At 27.7% G+C, this 14,977-nt stretch overlaps 1 protein-coding gene and 1 long non-coding RNA gene across 3 annotated transcripts in view; one reads left to right on the top strand and one right to left on the bottom strand.

Moving 5' to 3' along the window:
• Positions 1 to 4,512, top strand: part of LOC111690305 (metallo-beta-lactamase domain-containing protein 1) — a 71,930-nt gene extending 67,418 nt beyond the window's left edge. Inside the window, exons 3-4 of the mRNA XM_023452773.2 lie at positions 4,151 to 4,328; positions 4,446 to 4,512. The gene's annotated coding sequence lies outside the window, so the exon portion shown is untranslated. The remainder of the gene's footprint in view (positions 1 to 4,150; positions 4,329 to 4,445) is intronic.
• LOC124419709 lies at positions 1,521 to 2,635 on the bottom strand. Of its 2 annotated transcripts, none has more exons than XR_006940768.1 (2): positions 2,042 to 2,635; positions 1,521 to 1,965 (listed from the first exon to the last, which is right to left on the bottom strand). It is a non-coding gene; the product is annotated as an uncharacterized LOC124419709 (long non-coding RNA). The 2 variants fall into 2 exon arrangements; XR_006940769.1 differs by having other exon boundaries at positions 1,521 to 1,944.
• Positions 4,513 to 14,977: the final 10,465 nt, after the last annotated feature.

Below are 14,977 nucleotides of genomic sequence, written 5' to 3'. Positions count from 1 at the left end.
TTAAGTAATATCAGGCAGAGCAACCTACAATGAATGAAACAAATTGCTAGCTATGACATTTCTTACCTCCCAATCTTTTATGGCCAAAAACAAATCAAAGCAATTTTGGAAACCTTGTTCTAAAGTGAAGAGTATCTCAGAGAGAGTGTTTTCCATAGATCGATTGTCCACGGGGCAAGTTCTACATTATAAGGCGACTGAGGCAAAATTTCCAACTTCTTCTAAATTGTTTTCAACAGTTATTATAACATATGGTAAAATGTTATCAGAATGAAATAATACGCTTTTCTGGTAATCACTTGCATTATCATAATTTTTTGTCTAGATAATTTTTATTATTATTATTTATTTTAAAATTTCAAGGAGATGTTCCACGTGCACATATTCAATAAGTATTTAATGTAGCATTACTCATAAATTGCAACAGCTAGAGTCCTCAAAATTTGTACGACTTTGACGTATATATGAACATATATATGACTATGGTGGGCTGCCACCTCCCATGTAAAAATATTAAATTAGTATTGCTAAGAATATATCGGTTAAACTCCTAAAATTTTGTCGAAGCCACTACTTGCATAATATTAAATTAAAATATACATAAAAATTAATGTGCGTTTGTATGTTTGGACTGTATAGATAGTTTTAGTCTGCACTGGTTTTTATGGCATTTTCATAGTGTCTTCCAGTATGTCTGAAAATTTTAAGTGTGCAAAGTGTCACGCCCATTTACAAAATAAGTATTAAAATTCGCTTATCACAGAAGTTGCAAAAGCAAGAGTTCTCCAATTTTGTATGGACAACTTTAACATCCATATGTATGGCAGCCAAGACAATTAATGTTCCATGTATAACTTGTATAATGAAAAATTCTGGGCCTTATAACTTTCGTGGTTTTCGTAATAAAGCGTTCTAAAGTTTAAAGTATCATCATATCCAAAGGGTTATTGATAGAATTTTTGATTTGTACTACTTGAAGTACTCAAAAAGCGTACTCGCATATCTATTCTTTTTATTGTAAAATGTTAAATGTAAATGTAAACACAGTATGGGACACATAATATATAAATGATCCATTTCGTTAAGGCTAATATCGAACGAGCTTTTCATGGAATTGAACCAACAAATTGGTCAGTCACAAAGATGACGCCTTGGTTTTAAAATATTCTTAAGAAGTCCTTGCTGCAACACTTATTTTTTAACTGATCGAACGAGTAACAAAAATGATGAATAACTCATGTTAGTCTTGCATTGTCGAGTAATCAAATTAATTCGTATAGAAATCGGTAAAGATTTCTATACAAAAAAAAAAAAAAAAAACAATAAACCTATGTGTAAAATATTATAACATCAATTGGAAAATTTCAGCATTAATTTTGTAAAGTTTTGCAAGATTTGAACCACATTTTTAATAACATCTATGTTCCTCAATATGTTTATAGGTAGTCATTTATTAATATAAGTATTCCAAAAACTGTTAATATCAAAATCAATTATTACAAAAATAAACAAAGTTTTAATTCATATTATAAGGGAAACAGTGTCCTAGTGAATAGTACATTTATTTCATCGATTAGTTTGTCCAAACATTAAATAAAGGCCTTAACGTTTACGTACCAATGTAAGTATTAATATCATTGGCGCTTTTTTAAGCGCCATTATCGACATACACTATTTAAGTAGTATATAGTTGGTCAACTAACAGTACAATCATCCGACCAACCTGTCATCCATGCTGCCTGTCGACCTTTTTCATATCGATCGAAAAAGTTCCTTTTTTGCCGCAATGCTTTTAGATACGCTTTTGAAGCAAAAAGCTCTGCGAACAAATAATAAAAATCGACTGCCGCCTGTTCAGTTCTATGAAACAGCCATGAAACATCATCATCGTCGTCTAATAAACAAAAACACACACACAGAAAAAATGAGGAAAATAACAACAAACTAAAATGGGGACGAAGTAAACTGCGCATCAATATAAAATTCAACATAAAAGAAAGAAAAAACAAAATAATTCTGTTTTCTGTTGTAAAATACATACAATACAAGTAGAAGCATAAACAAAACATCAGACTGTCAGCCAAACAGACCCCACGACTGTCATACGGGCTGACGGACGGACGGACTGTCTGTCAATGATTCAACCATTTGTTCATTCCTACATTATATTGGAATAGAGTAGAGAATTGCTTTGCTAATGCCACAATGTGTTGTTTTCTCGATTTCTACCCGTCAGCCATCATTGTTGCCGTCGTAGTCGTCGTTGAACACTGCTGGTTTTTAAAATAAAATTTTAGTATGGAAAAATAAATGTGTGTAAGAAAATTCCCTTCTTCCACTTCTTGTGCTGGCGTATTGTCGTTTACTTGCTTATAGTTAAGTTGGTTGGATGGTTCGTTCGGTCGGCTCCATAAAATATGTGTTCTGTTCTGTATAGAATGGTATTTCCTCCTTAAAACATTCGAGCACAACAATAATAAAAATTGGGGGGAATATTACAGTGTTGTACTCATTCGTATACTTTTATTTATTTTTCTTCTTCTTGTTATTATTATTTTTCCTGCTTCTTCTTATTCTGGTCTGTCTTGACATTTACGTTTAGTTAAGTTGCGATATTTTATGTTAATGCACAGTGTCTAAGAACATTAAACAAATGAACATTTTTATACATAATAATATTAATAATAAAGCTAAATTGAAGGACTTAATCGACATTCTAGGTTTCCAAAACTTTATTAGCTTTAAATATAGGTAACTTTCCAGTTTTTTTTATTCAGATCTTGGTACCGTCATCAAGACGACTTTAATGGTTCGATCATTAGAGTCGGCTCTCACAAAAAGTACAAAAACCGTGAAGAGTTGCACTAAGATTTATTAATTATTAATAAAGTTTGAAATTTAGATTAAACTTAGTGCATCTCAAACCTTACGAAAGGTATAATCTGGTCTCAGGATTAAACATTTATTGTTCTATGCTATCGAAGCTTATATTTTTATTTTCAGACCATATTAGAATTGCGTTCTTTGAAAATTTGTACGGAAAAGAAATGAGGAGTTGATCATATTCAACATTTTTGGGGGAAATTGTTTCAAAATTTTATATATTATTAGTTTAGTAGATTTCATTTCACCCACTGTGCTGACTTAAGTGAGTTTTCATTTTATTCTGATTACAAAAAATAAGAACAGAAAAAAAGAATTAAAGGAAAAAAATTTAACATTAATGCTCGTTTGTACATTGCTCTGTAAGTTGTTTGCTTGGCTGGCATAGCTGCCTGGTTGGCTTACTTGGTTGATGAGACCGACGTTCTATCTGTAAAACTGGGGTCGGCTGACGTACGTACGTAAATAGCAAATGAATGGATAGATGGTTGCTTCGTTGGTTGGTTTGTTATTTAAGTTAGTTTGTTCGTTCGTTCCCTTTGTCGTATATTTGTTCATATATTCAATGCAGAGTTTTGGTTAAAGGGTTGCCCCAAAATTTGTAAATGTTATTTTTTTTCATTTTCAAAAGTTTTGATAAAATAAAAAAAGGGAAAAAGATCTAAATATCATAATCAGCTGATTAATCCTAATTTACTGAAATATCGGAAAGTCAGATGAATAAATGTGACACAATTTAATGTTAATATACATTTGACTATTAACAATATTTTATTATATTTAGCATGTCTCCTAAAAACATTTATATAAATATATTAAAGCTTCGAGTTGAATTTTTTTATCAATCATTTAAATTTTTTTTAAGTTTATTTCAATACTAATAATGGGTAACCCTGATTGCTTGGTTGATACTACGTTATATTTTTCGTTCGCTCGATGTCGTTGCTTGTGTTGTAGCTTTACTCAATGTAGAGCTGCTTTTATTACAATATTTTAGTTTTTTTTTTGCTGGCTTATGTTGTTTTCAGAGTTTTTATATCGTTGGTTTATTTCCATACCCTACACCTGGTATACAGTACGTATTATAAGTTAAAACCAATAGTTAAGACCGTTTTTCTATCAATATATATCATTCAAAATTATTATGAATATTACGAATTACTTGAGACGAATTTTGGAAAAATTTCAACATTTTTTTGACAAGTAGTTTAATGGTTACGATTACCAATCATATTAAACACCATTTTTCTATTTGGCTCTTTTTCAGCTTGTCTCATATAAGAATCGTCTGAAGATACAATCTTTAAATTAAAATATAAATGTCGATTCTTTTATCATCAAGAAAGCATGTGTAAATCGATAAATTATTTTGCTATCCCTTAAAATAATAATATTGCGAGTAGAAAACATCTGGAGAGAGATTAGGAACTAATCTGTTGAATAAAGTAAGTATTGAATATTGTTCAAAGCTTTTTGTATTCTTTAAACTAAATCAATCAATGAACATATTTTGGAAATTAAAAATTTTGCTTGCGTATTTTGTACTTTTTAATAAATTTCAGTAATGCAATCTTTTCAACATAATTCCTGACGAATATGGAAAATAAACACTATCTATACTCGAGTTTGTGCTGAAAATTTTTGTAATTTATTCATAATAGTATGAATTTTTACGAAATTAAAATAGATCAGCTATATAGAGTATATTCTTTTCGTAGGCCTTGGAAATCCATTATCAGCTGTGTACATACATAAGTATGTGTAGAGTAGAGGTTTTGTTATCGGTCTTGATCGACTTTTTGTTTGCTTTGTTTTTATTTGTTGTTGTGGTGGGTATTTGTAGATTCTCTGTTATATTCAGTTCACTTCAGTTTGGCTCAGTTCGTTCGTTTCCATTTTCTACGTACATACATACGTTTGTTTTTTTATATATATTTTTAATGTACAGATGTATAAATGTCTGTCTATCTTTATGTGTTGTATGTATATTTGGATTTATAAATGTACATGTGTATGTATAAATATAGAGTTTTTTGTGCTTCAACTTGTGTACCCGTATCGTACCGTTTCCCTCCCTTATCCAGACCTGGTACAATGTGTATGGACGGATGGATGGTAGGTTCGTTGGTTCAGTGCTGGCTGTGCTTGTTTGTATTTCGTAGTTTCTTTCGACGACGTTGGCTGGTAGTAATTTTGTGTTTATTTCATTCTTTCTTTCTTTTATTTTCTATAATGTTTGTATGTTTGCCTGAATGTGAGTAGCTGTGTGTATTACTGACTGACTGTGTGTATATTTGTAAGACTGTAGAGTACATTTTTTCCATTTGTATTATTTTGTGCTCGTTTAGCTGTCGTTGTTGTTGTTTTTGGTGCTATTTTATTTTATATATTTTTTTGTTTTCTGTTCGAGTTAAGGTTTCGAAATATAAATTCACTTTAATATGAATACTCAGTAGAGTTTTGTAGTTTTTTCCAAGTCTTTAATATTGAAAATGAATATTCGTGAAAGTTTAGAGGAAAGACACAAATTTTATGTTATGAGAAGAACTTTTGTAGGAGAAATTATAGGCAAAGAAAGAATTTATTAAGCGATCGTCGTTATGTTTATATGTTTCTCAAGAGTTTTTGTTTCAGCAAAAAAGGGGTTGACAAGCCAAACAGAACAATATAAAATAAATCTTTGCATATTTAAAATTAAAAACCGTTATAACATATTTGGTCTTCTTACAAATAAATAGGTATATGTTAGAATTAAAAGAAATTGAATGTTAACGCACAAAAAGTGCATAAAACAACTTTATTATGATTATGAAACAATTTTAAGGTCGATTTCGTTTGATGTCTAAAGCAATTTTGATGTACGTACTTAATAAAAATGATAATCATGACTTTAAATTTCAAAGTGATAAAAAAATCTAATTTCGATTGTTAAAAAGTTGGATACTATTATTCGATAACATTTGGTATGATACGAATGCAAGGTTTTCCGATCTTACAACGTTGAAAGATGTCTGACAATATTATAGTTTTGCAATATTGTAGGTACATACCTACTGATAATGCTTTTTTAAACAACGTTACAAGACAAAAATGTAAGTTCATACGCATGTTAGACATTTTTTAAAATTCTAACAATTTTTTTAAGATCTGACAACCGTGTATTTAGAAAATGTTCTTAAAAGTACTATTTTTTTACTTGATAAATTATTATTTTCTTTAAAAAAATTAAGGCCTGTCTCGAAATATTTGTAATGCTTTAAGATCTTGAAAAACGTGTTAATAATCTACAGTTATCTATCTAATAACTGTATTTTTATTAAATGTATGTATATTTTTCACTGTTAGTGCGAGTCCTTATGATTCCTGTCCTACAGTAAAAATGGTATCTATGTATCTGCCTATATTTCTATCTATCTATCTATCTATCTATCTATCTATCTATCTATCTATCTATCTATCTATCTATCTATCTATCTATCTATCTATCTATCTATCTATCTATCTATCTATCTATCTATCTATCTATCTATCTATCTATCTATCTATCTATCTATCTATCTATCTATCTATCTATCTATCTATCTATCTATCTATCTATCTATCTATCTATCTATCTATCTATCTATCTATCTATCTATCTATCTATCTATCTAATTCATAGCTTACAAAATAATAAATCAGATGTGGGGCAGAGCACTAAATTATTAGTTAAATCAATATTTAACCACCACTAAATATTATTTCAAAAAATATATTTTTTACTAATTTTCTAGCACTAATATTTTTTAGTGGTAATTTTATTTTTTTAAATATAACTCAATTGAGTGATAGTGTAGAAAAAAGCACTACACTCAAACAGTTAAAAATTTGAACAGTCACTATCAAAAGGCTTCAATAATTTTCTTTGCACTGTTTTTTTTATAGAAATGAAAAATTTTGTAAGACAATAAATGATTCAATTTTTTAAAAGATACATCTATTAAAATGGAAAATACAGATTTTGTTAGTGATGGCACTATGATAGACCCTACATATGCAGTTACCCCAACAGCATCTCATGCTTTAAACAGAAGTGGTTGAAACACCTAAATTCCAAAATTTTGCCTTCTTCTGCTCAAGTATAACGATGTTTTCTTTAGCGGAATGGTGAACTCTCCTCGGAAAATTAAATTAATTTTGTACCACGATTGCTACGTCATCTACGATGCCAGTTGCCAAAATGATGTGGTACTGGATGTTTTTTAGGCAAAAGCTTGGAACCTTTGTAAATAATGAACGGTTTACTTATTAATAATATTCGTCCAATGAGTTTTTGGTTGACAGTTTCTAGACTGTCCTATAACTTAAACTTTCAAATGAGTGAAACATTTCTCTGTTGAAAAAAAATAGTGCAGGAATATTTTTTGAACTAATAATTTAGTGTAGAAAAAATTATATCACAAGGCTGTAAAAACAAATATTTTAACTATTTTTAAAATATTTTTAGTTAAAAATTTTAAATATCACTATTTGAATGAGGCTTATATTTTTCAATTCATCACTAAACATAAATAAATGTAGTGAATAATTTTGAACTACCACTAATAATTAATGATAGTTCAAAATTAGTGCAATACCCCCATCTCTGTAATAAATAAACAATGGAATATTGATGTGGGTCCAGAATACTTAATGTTTTCAATAAACCTAAGTGATTGCGATAAAGGTTCGGGATTGTCCCCCGAACCGATGGGGTGGGTGACAAAGTCATTTAACAAAATAAATTATTTTAAATGAAATAAATTTGGTTTACAAATTACCTCAGAACAAATATACATGTAAAGAAATGGTATAAAAAATGCAGTTACAATAATTGTTGAGCCTATTTATTTGTTTTCTAAACTTTAATATCAATACAAAAAGCCTATTATAGCCGTATTCGTTCTATTTTCATCCTAACTATTATTGTTTGAAAGTGTTATCTTCGGTCCAAAAGTGTTATTAGGTTCTGCGTAATCGTTTTGGAGTCTACATTCATTTATTGGAAGGGTTCTGGAACTAGTTACTTAATTTTTTCACTCTAAATTAGTTTTAGCCAGCCTCTTTCTTAGAACAGTTCCTAAACAATTTTTTAACGATTTTTGTTAGAAGTTGTGCTTTTGTTTTTTTTTTGTTAAAGGCCATATAAATATTAGCCTTTAACTGCGTTTTTAGTTTTGTGATCCTGTGTCCTTTTGTAGAACTTCAAAGTTTTACAAAATATATTTTTCAAAACTTTTACTTATCAAACAATGTTAAATTTGATGTTAAGCGAACAAGAAGAGTTGGAAAATACTCAAAAAATCTTTTACAATTCTTCTTGTTCGTTTGACATCAAATTTGACAGGATCACAAATGAAAAACTAAAAACGCAGATTTTTTCCTTTATATTTGTAGTATTAGTCCGTGTCTAATGAAATTTTTCTCTTTTTGTCGAACGGTGTAATACAAGCAAAGCTCTAAAAGAGTTATTGAATTAAAATAAATTTTATTTGATAAATATTGTCATTTAATTAAATCTATTACAAATTAAATTTTAAAAATATTTTCTTTCATTCAATTTGCAATTAAACAAATAACAGTGATCATTCAGTTGAATCCATTCCTATAAAGAATGCATTCCTATAATGAATTCTCTTAGGAATTAATTTAACGGAATATAAAGCCAAGGAATTCAGAATTTGCATTTGGAATCTAAATTCAAAGAATGATTTTAAAGAATGGTACATTTAAAAATTTAAAGCCGAATTAAAAATATAAGGGAATTAATTTCAAATTGAATTCATTCATTCCAAATTATATTTTTTATCATATCACAATTAGACAATCAGTAATATATTTTACCAAAGAGTGCTTACATTTTTAGGATTTGGATTATAGAACCTTTTTTAGTTTTTTGTCAAGTCCAGTAATTTTTCAAAGTTGACTTGGAACATTTATGTACAAAGCCAAAAATATGTAAATACTAGGGATGTGATGGTTATAAGAAAAATTATTTAACAATTAATTAATGTTCTAATTAACAATTTTCATTTTGGTCATCGTAACCAATACCAGAGAGAAATACATTTTTTGGCTACGAGATATTCTTTGTTACTGAATAACAATTATAATAACTAAAAAAATTTGTTTTGCCTATATTATGTTTAAACATCTCTTACTTATTTCCTTTGTAACGAGCAGTTTTGTTATTCATTTTATAAATAAAATATGATTCAAATTAATTTGTTTTTCAATTATTGTAATATTTTTTTTGGACTAAAAAAAATTAATAATTTTTAATTATAACCAAAAAATATTGGTTGCTAAATAACAGTTATTAATAATCAATAAAATTTTTCTTATGTTGGTTGCGAACATCTAAATAATATAAATCTTGTATTAATTGTTAAAGATAATAAGATATGTTTGCACAACTTCAAGATTTCGGCATTGAAATTGCTATGATAACGGATTTTAATCAGAGTAAGGGCGGGTTTCTTACTCCTTAGTTAAACTAGGCTTACCTTGCTGTTAGATTAAACTCGGAACAAATTTAGGCGGACTTTAACCGATGTTTGTGTTTTTCAGGTTTAGATTTAAGTTCAGTTAACTTTGCTAGTATTGCCAACTTTTACTCAAAAACATAAACAATGAACAGTTGTTTTTTGCAAACAATACTTTTAAAATTCAAAATTTTGGAAAAATGTTAAATAAACATTTAAAACAATAATAAATAAACCAAAACAAATCGGAAAATTGCAATTTACATAAAATATTAAGTTTTTGTGCTTCTGAAATCATTGTTTTATTGTTTTTGTTAATTGTGTTTTCTCACTTATAACTTGAGTTTAATTAACCAATTACACTCAGTTAAACTAAGATAATAAGTAACTTTACTGATAACTGAAAAATATGAAATATATATTAAACCAGGTTTAACCAAAGAATGAAGATTATCTTTATCAGAAAAACTCGCCCTAAGAAAATGTTGTATTCATGAATACGAGTAAGGAAAAGAAGGGACAATTTTTTTACTCTGGTACTTATACCGAAAAACTTAGATATTTCGGTATCGGTATCAGTATTGAATTTTAAACGATATACAGATATTGAAATAAACATTAGCGTATTAAATATTTTTTTAAATTTTGTATATATTTTAAACTAATAAGGTATTTGCTATATATTTGCAATGAATTAGTTGTAGATATATTCATATATAATCTTATACATGTAAAGGTACCTATTTCGACAAGAAAATTGTATCGAATTCGTTATACCTATCCACTTTTTGTTTCTGCAACAATTTTTCGGCTAATTGTTTTAAAATCGAATATGTAATGCCAACAACTCTCATTTAAAGGAAAACGTTTTACTGCAGTCATCTTGGGCTCTTCATACACAAGAATTTTACTGTTTTCTGAAATAAAATATTTAATTACTATTGATGTTGTTGAAAAAGTTTGATTTACCTGAATATAAAAAAAACTGCAAATAGTTATACACTTTTCTATCTGAAATTAAGATGTTAGCCAAAGGTAAATATATAATTTTAATAACAAAAGAATACTTCCCTTAAATGACTAGACATTAAAAAATTAATCTTCGCAACTAATAACTAAACCATTTTAAATAAATTGTTTATCTATACCTTTCATGTGGCTACTATTTTGTTTGTCCAATTGCATCTACAAGTTCCACTAAAAACCCAGATCAATGAATTGTTTGTCCTCGTTAATGCCTGCATCATTTATCAACAATGGACACTAATAATGTTAACTTATTTTTCAAGAAATAATAAAATCGTATTTAGAATCACAGTTTTCTTTTCACAAACTCTATAATTGTTTCACAATGAAATGTAAATAAACGAAAAAATAAATATTTCATGTTGTTGTCCCAGCAGAGGAATAAGTGAATATGAAACACATTTGCGTGTGGCAATGTTGTAGCACAAATATTCACAATGGCATGTTTATAACCTCTATATGGCAACATCCCCATTTCTTCGACCATGTTACCATGTCAAAAATATAAAAACCGTTAATTTTTAAAACACTTTATAAACAAATATTTATAAACAAATAATTGAGTGTTATTATAAAAAATAAAAAGATTTTATACATTTATTATAACAATAATAATAATAACAATTATCTAACTAACTACTTTTTCCTAAAAACCGACTATTTTATAAAAAAAACTACTTTTTAAGGAAAAGTCCATGAAAGTTACAAAGCTTAATAACTCTGTATACATTCTGGGTATTTTAACCCTTTCCGTGGCTTTGTCGAATATATTCGACATTACCAAAGACTATGTTTTGAGGCATTTTTTGAGTATAATTTTTAACTTTAGTCTTAATTTCCTTCTTTAAGATTAAACTTAAAACTTTATTATATTTATAATTGAGATGTTAAAGTATTTTTAAATTAGGTTTTAAGAAATCATCACTAATGACAACTTTTGAAAAAATACTTTTTAACAACATATAAAAATCTGCTTCATTTAATAGCCAAAATAGTATTTTATTGGTGGAATTTTTTGGTGACAGTTTTTCGAATGTCGAATATATTCGACATTTAAATTTGATGTTTTATATTTCACTAGGTAACTGAGGTAACTCAGTAAATACTGGGTTTTTTAATAAAATAAGCTTAATCTGTGATCACTTTTAATTTTTCCAAAAAACCGACTTTTTTGTAAGAAAAAGTCCATTAAAACTAAAAACCTTAATAACTCAGTAAATACTGGGTTTTTTAAGAAAATAAGCTTAATCTGTGATCACTTTTAACTTTTCGCGAAAACCGACTTTTTTGTAAGAAAAAGTCCATTAAAACTAAAAACCTTAATAACTCAGTAAATACTGGGTTTTTTAAGAAAATAAGCTAAATCTGCGATCACTTTTAATTTTTCCGAAAAACCGACTTTTTTGTAAGAAAAAGTCCATTGAAACTAAAAACCTTAATAACTCAGTAAATACTGGGTTTTTTAAGAAAGAAACCGACTTTTTTGTAAGAAAAAGTCCATTAAAACTAAAAACCTTAATAACTCAGTAAATACTGGGTTTTTTTAATAAGCTTAATCTGTGATCACTTTTAATTTTTCCCGAAAACCGACTTTTTTGTAAGGAAAAGTCCATTAAAACTAAAAACCTTAATAACTCAGTAAATACTGGGTTTTTTAAGAAAATAAGCTTAATCTGTGATCACTTTTAACTTTTCGCGAAAACCGACTTTTTTGTAAGAAAAAGTCCATTAAAACTAAAAACCTTAATAACTCAGTAAATACTGGGTTTTTGAAGAAAATAAGCTTAACCTGTGATCACTTTTAATTTTTCCCAAATACCGACTTTTTTGTAAGGAAAAGTCAATTAAAACTAAAAACCATAATAACTCAGTAAATACTGTGTTTTTTAAGAAAATAAGCTTAATCTGTGATCACTTTTAATTTTTCCCGAATACCGATTTTTTTGTAAGAAAAAGTCCATTAAAAGTAAAAACCTTATTAACTCAGTAAATACTGGGTTTTTTAAGAAAATAAGCTTAATCTGTGATCACTTTTAATTTTTCCGAAAAACCGACTTTTTTATTAAGAAAAGTCCATGAAAACTAAAATCCTTAATAACTCAGTAAATACTGGGTTTCTTAAGAAAGTAAGCTTAATCTATGATCACTTTTAATTTCTCCCGAAAACCGACTTCTTTGTAAAAAAAGGTCCATTAAAACTAAAAACCTTAATAACTCAGTAAATACTGGGTTTTTTAAGAAAATAAGCTTAATCTGTGATCACTTTTAATTTTTCCCGAAACCGACTTTTTGTAAGGAAAAGTCCATTAAAACTAAAAACCTTAATAACTCAGTAAATACTGAGTTTTTAAATAAAATAAGCTTAATCTGTGATCACTTTTAATTTTTCCCGAAAACCGACTTTTTTTGTAAGAAAAAGTCCATTAAAACTAAAAACCTTAATAACTAAGTAAATACTGGGTATTTTAAGAAAATAAGCTTAATCTGTGATCACTTTTAATTTTTCCCAAAAACTGACTTTTTTGTAAGGAAAAGTCCATTAAAACTAAAAACCTTAATAACTCAGTAAATACTGGGTTTTTTAATAAAATGAGCTTAATCTGTGATCACTTTTAATTTTTTCCAAAAAACCGACTTTTTTGTAAGAAAAAGTCCATTAAAACTAAAAACCTTAATAACGCAGTAAATACTGGGTTTTTTAAGAAAATAAGTTTAATCTGTGATCACTTTTAATTTTTCCCGAAAACCGACTTTATTGTAAGGAAAAGTCCATTAAAACTATAAACCTTAATAACTCAGTAAGTACTGGGTTTTTTTAAGAAAATAAGCTTAATCTGTGATCACTTTTAATTTTTTCCAAAAAACCGACATTTTTATAAGAAAAAGTCCATCGAAACTAAAAACCTTAATAACTCATTAAATACTGGATTTTTTAGGAAAATAAGCTTAATCTGTGATCACTTTTAATTTTTCTAAAAAACTGACTTTTTTGTTAAGAAAAGTAGGTGAAAACTAAAAACCTCAATAACTCAGTAAATACTGGGTTTTTTAAGAAAATAAGCTTAATCTGTGATCACTTTTAATTTTTCCTGAAAATCGACTTTTTTGTAAGAAAAAGTCCATTAAAACTAAAAACCTTAATAACTCAGTAAATACTGGGTTTTTTAAGAAAGTAAGCTTAATCTGGGATCACTTTTAATTTTTCCCGAAAACCGACTTTTTGTAAGAAAAAGTCCATTAAAACTAAAAACCTTAATAACTCAGTAAATACTGGGTTTTTTTAATAAGCTTAATTTGTGATCGCTTTTAATTTTTCCCGAAAACCGACTTTTTTGTAAGGAAAAGTCCATTAAAACTAAAAACCTTAATAGCTCAGTAAATACTGGGTTTTTAATAAAATAAGCTTAATCTGTGATCACTTTTAATTTTTCCAAAAAACCGACTTTTTTGTAAGAAAAAGTCCATTAAAACTAAAAACCTTAATAACTCAGTAAATACTGGGTTTTTTAAGAAAATAAGCTTAATCTGTGATCACTTTTAACTTTTCGCGAAAACCGACTTTTTTGTAAGAAAAAGTCCATTAAAACTAAAAACCTTAATAACTCAGTAAATACTGGGTTTTTGAAGAAAATAAGCTTAATCTGTGATCACTTTTAATTTTTCCCAAAAACCGACCTTTTTGTAAGGAAAAGTCAATTTAAACTAAAAACCTTAATAACTCAGTAAATACTGTGTTTTTTAAGAAAATAAGCTTAATCTGTGATCACTTTTAATTTTTCGCGAAAACCGATTTTTTTGTAAGAAAAAGTCCATTAAAACTAAAAACCTTATTAACTCAGTAAATACTGGGTTTTTTAAGAGAATAAGCTTAATCTGTGATCACTTTTAATTTTTCCCAAAAACCGACTTTTTTGTAAGGAAAAGCCAATTTAAACTAAAAACCTTAATAACTCAGTAAATACTGTATTTTTTAAGAAAATAAGCTTAATCTGTGATCACTTTTAACTTTTCGCGAAAACCGATTTTTTTGTAAGAAAAAGTCCATTAAAACTAAAAACCTTATTAACTCAGTAAATACTGGGTTTTTTAAGAAAATAAGCTTAATCTGTGATCACTTTTAATTTTTCCGAAAAACCGACTTTTTTATTAAGAAAAGTCCATGAAAACTAAAATCTTTAATAACTCAGTAAATACTGGGTTTTTTTTAAAAATAAGCTTAATCTGTGATCACTTTTAATTTCTCCCGAAAACCGACTTTTTTGTAAGAAAAAGTCCATTAAAACTAAAAACCTTAATAACTCAGTAAATACTGGGTTTTTTAAGAAAATAAGCTTAATCTGTGATCACTTTTAATTTTTCCCGAAAACCGACTTTTTTGTAAGGAAAAGTCCTTGGAAACTAAAAACCTTAATAATTCAGTAAATATTGGGTTTTTTAAGAAAATAAGTTTAATCTGTGATCACTTTCAATTTTTCCAAAAAACCGACTTTTTTGTTAAGAAAAGTCCATGAAAACTAAAATCCTTAATAACTCAGTAAATACTGGGTTTTTTAAGAAAATAAGCC

This window comes from Lucilia cuprina, chromosome 4, assembly GCF_022045245.1.
Source record: "Lucilia cuprina isolate Lc7/37 chromosome 4, ASM2204524v1, whole genome shotgun sequence".
NCBI lineage: Eukaryota > Metazoa > Arthropoda > Insecta > Diptera > Calliphoridae > Lucilia > Lucilia cuprina.
The sequence above is the reverse complement of the archived record's forward strand: the minus strand, read 5'-3'. Positions and strand labels throughout refer to the sequence as shown.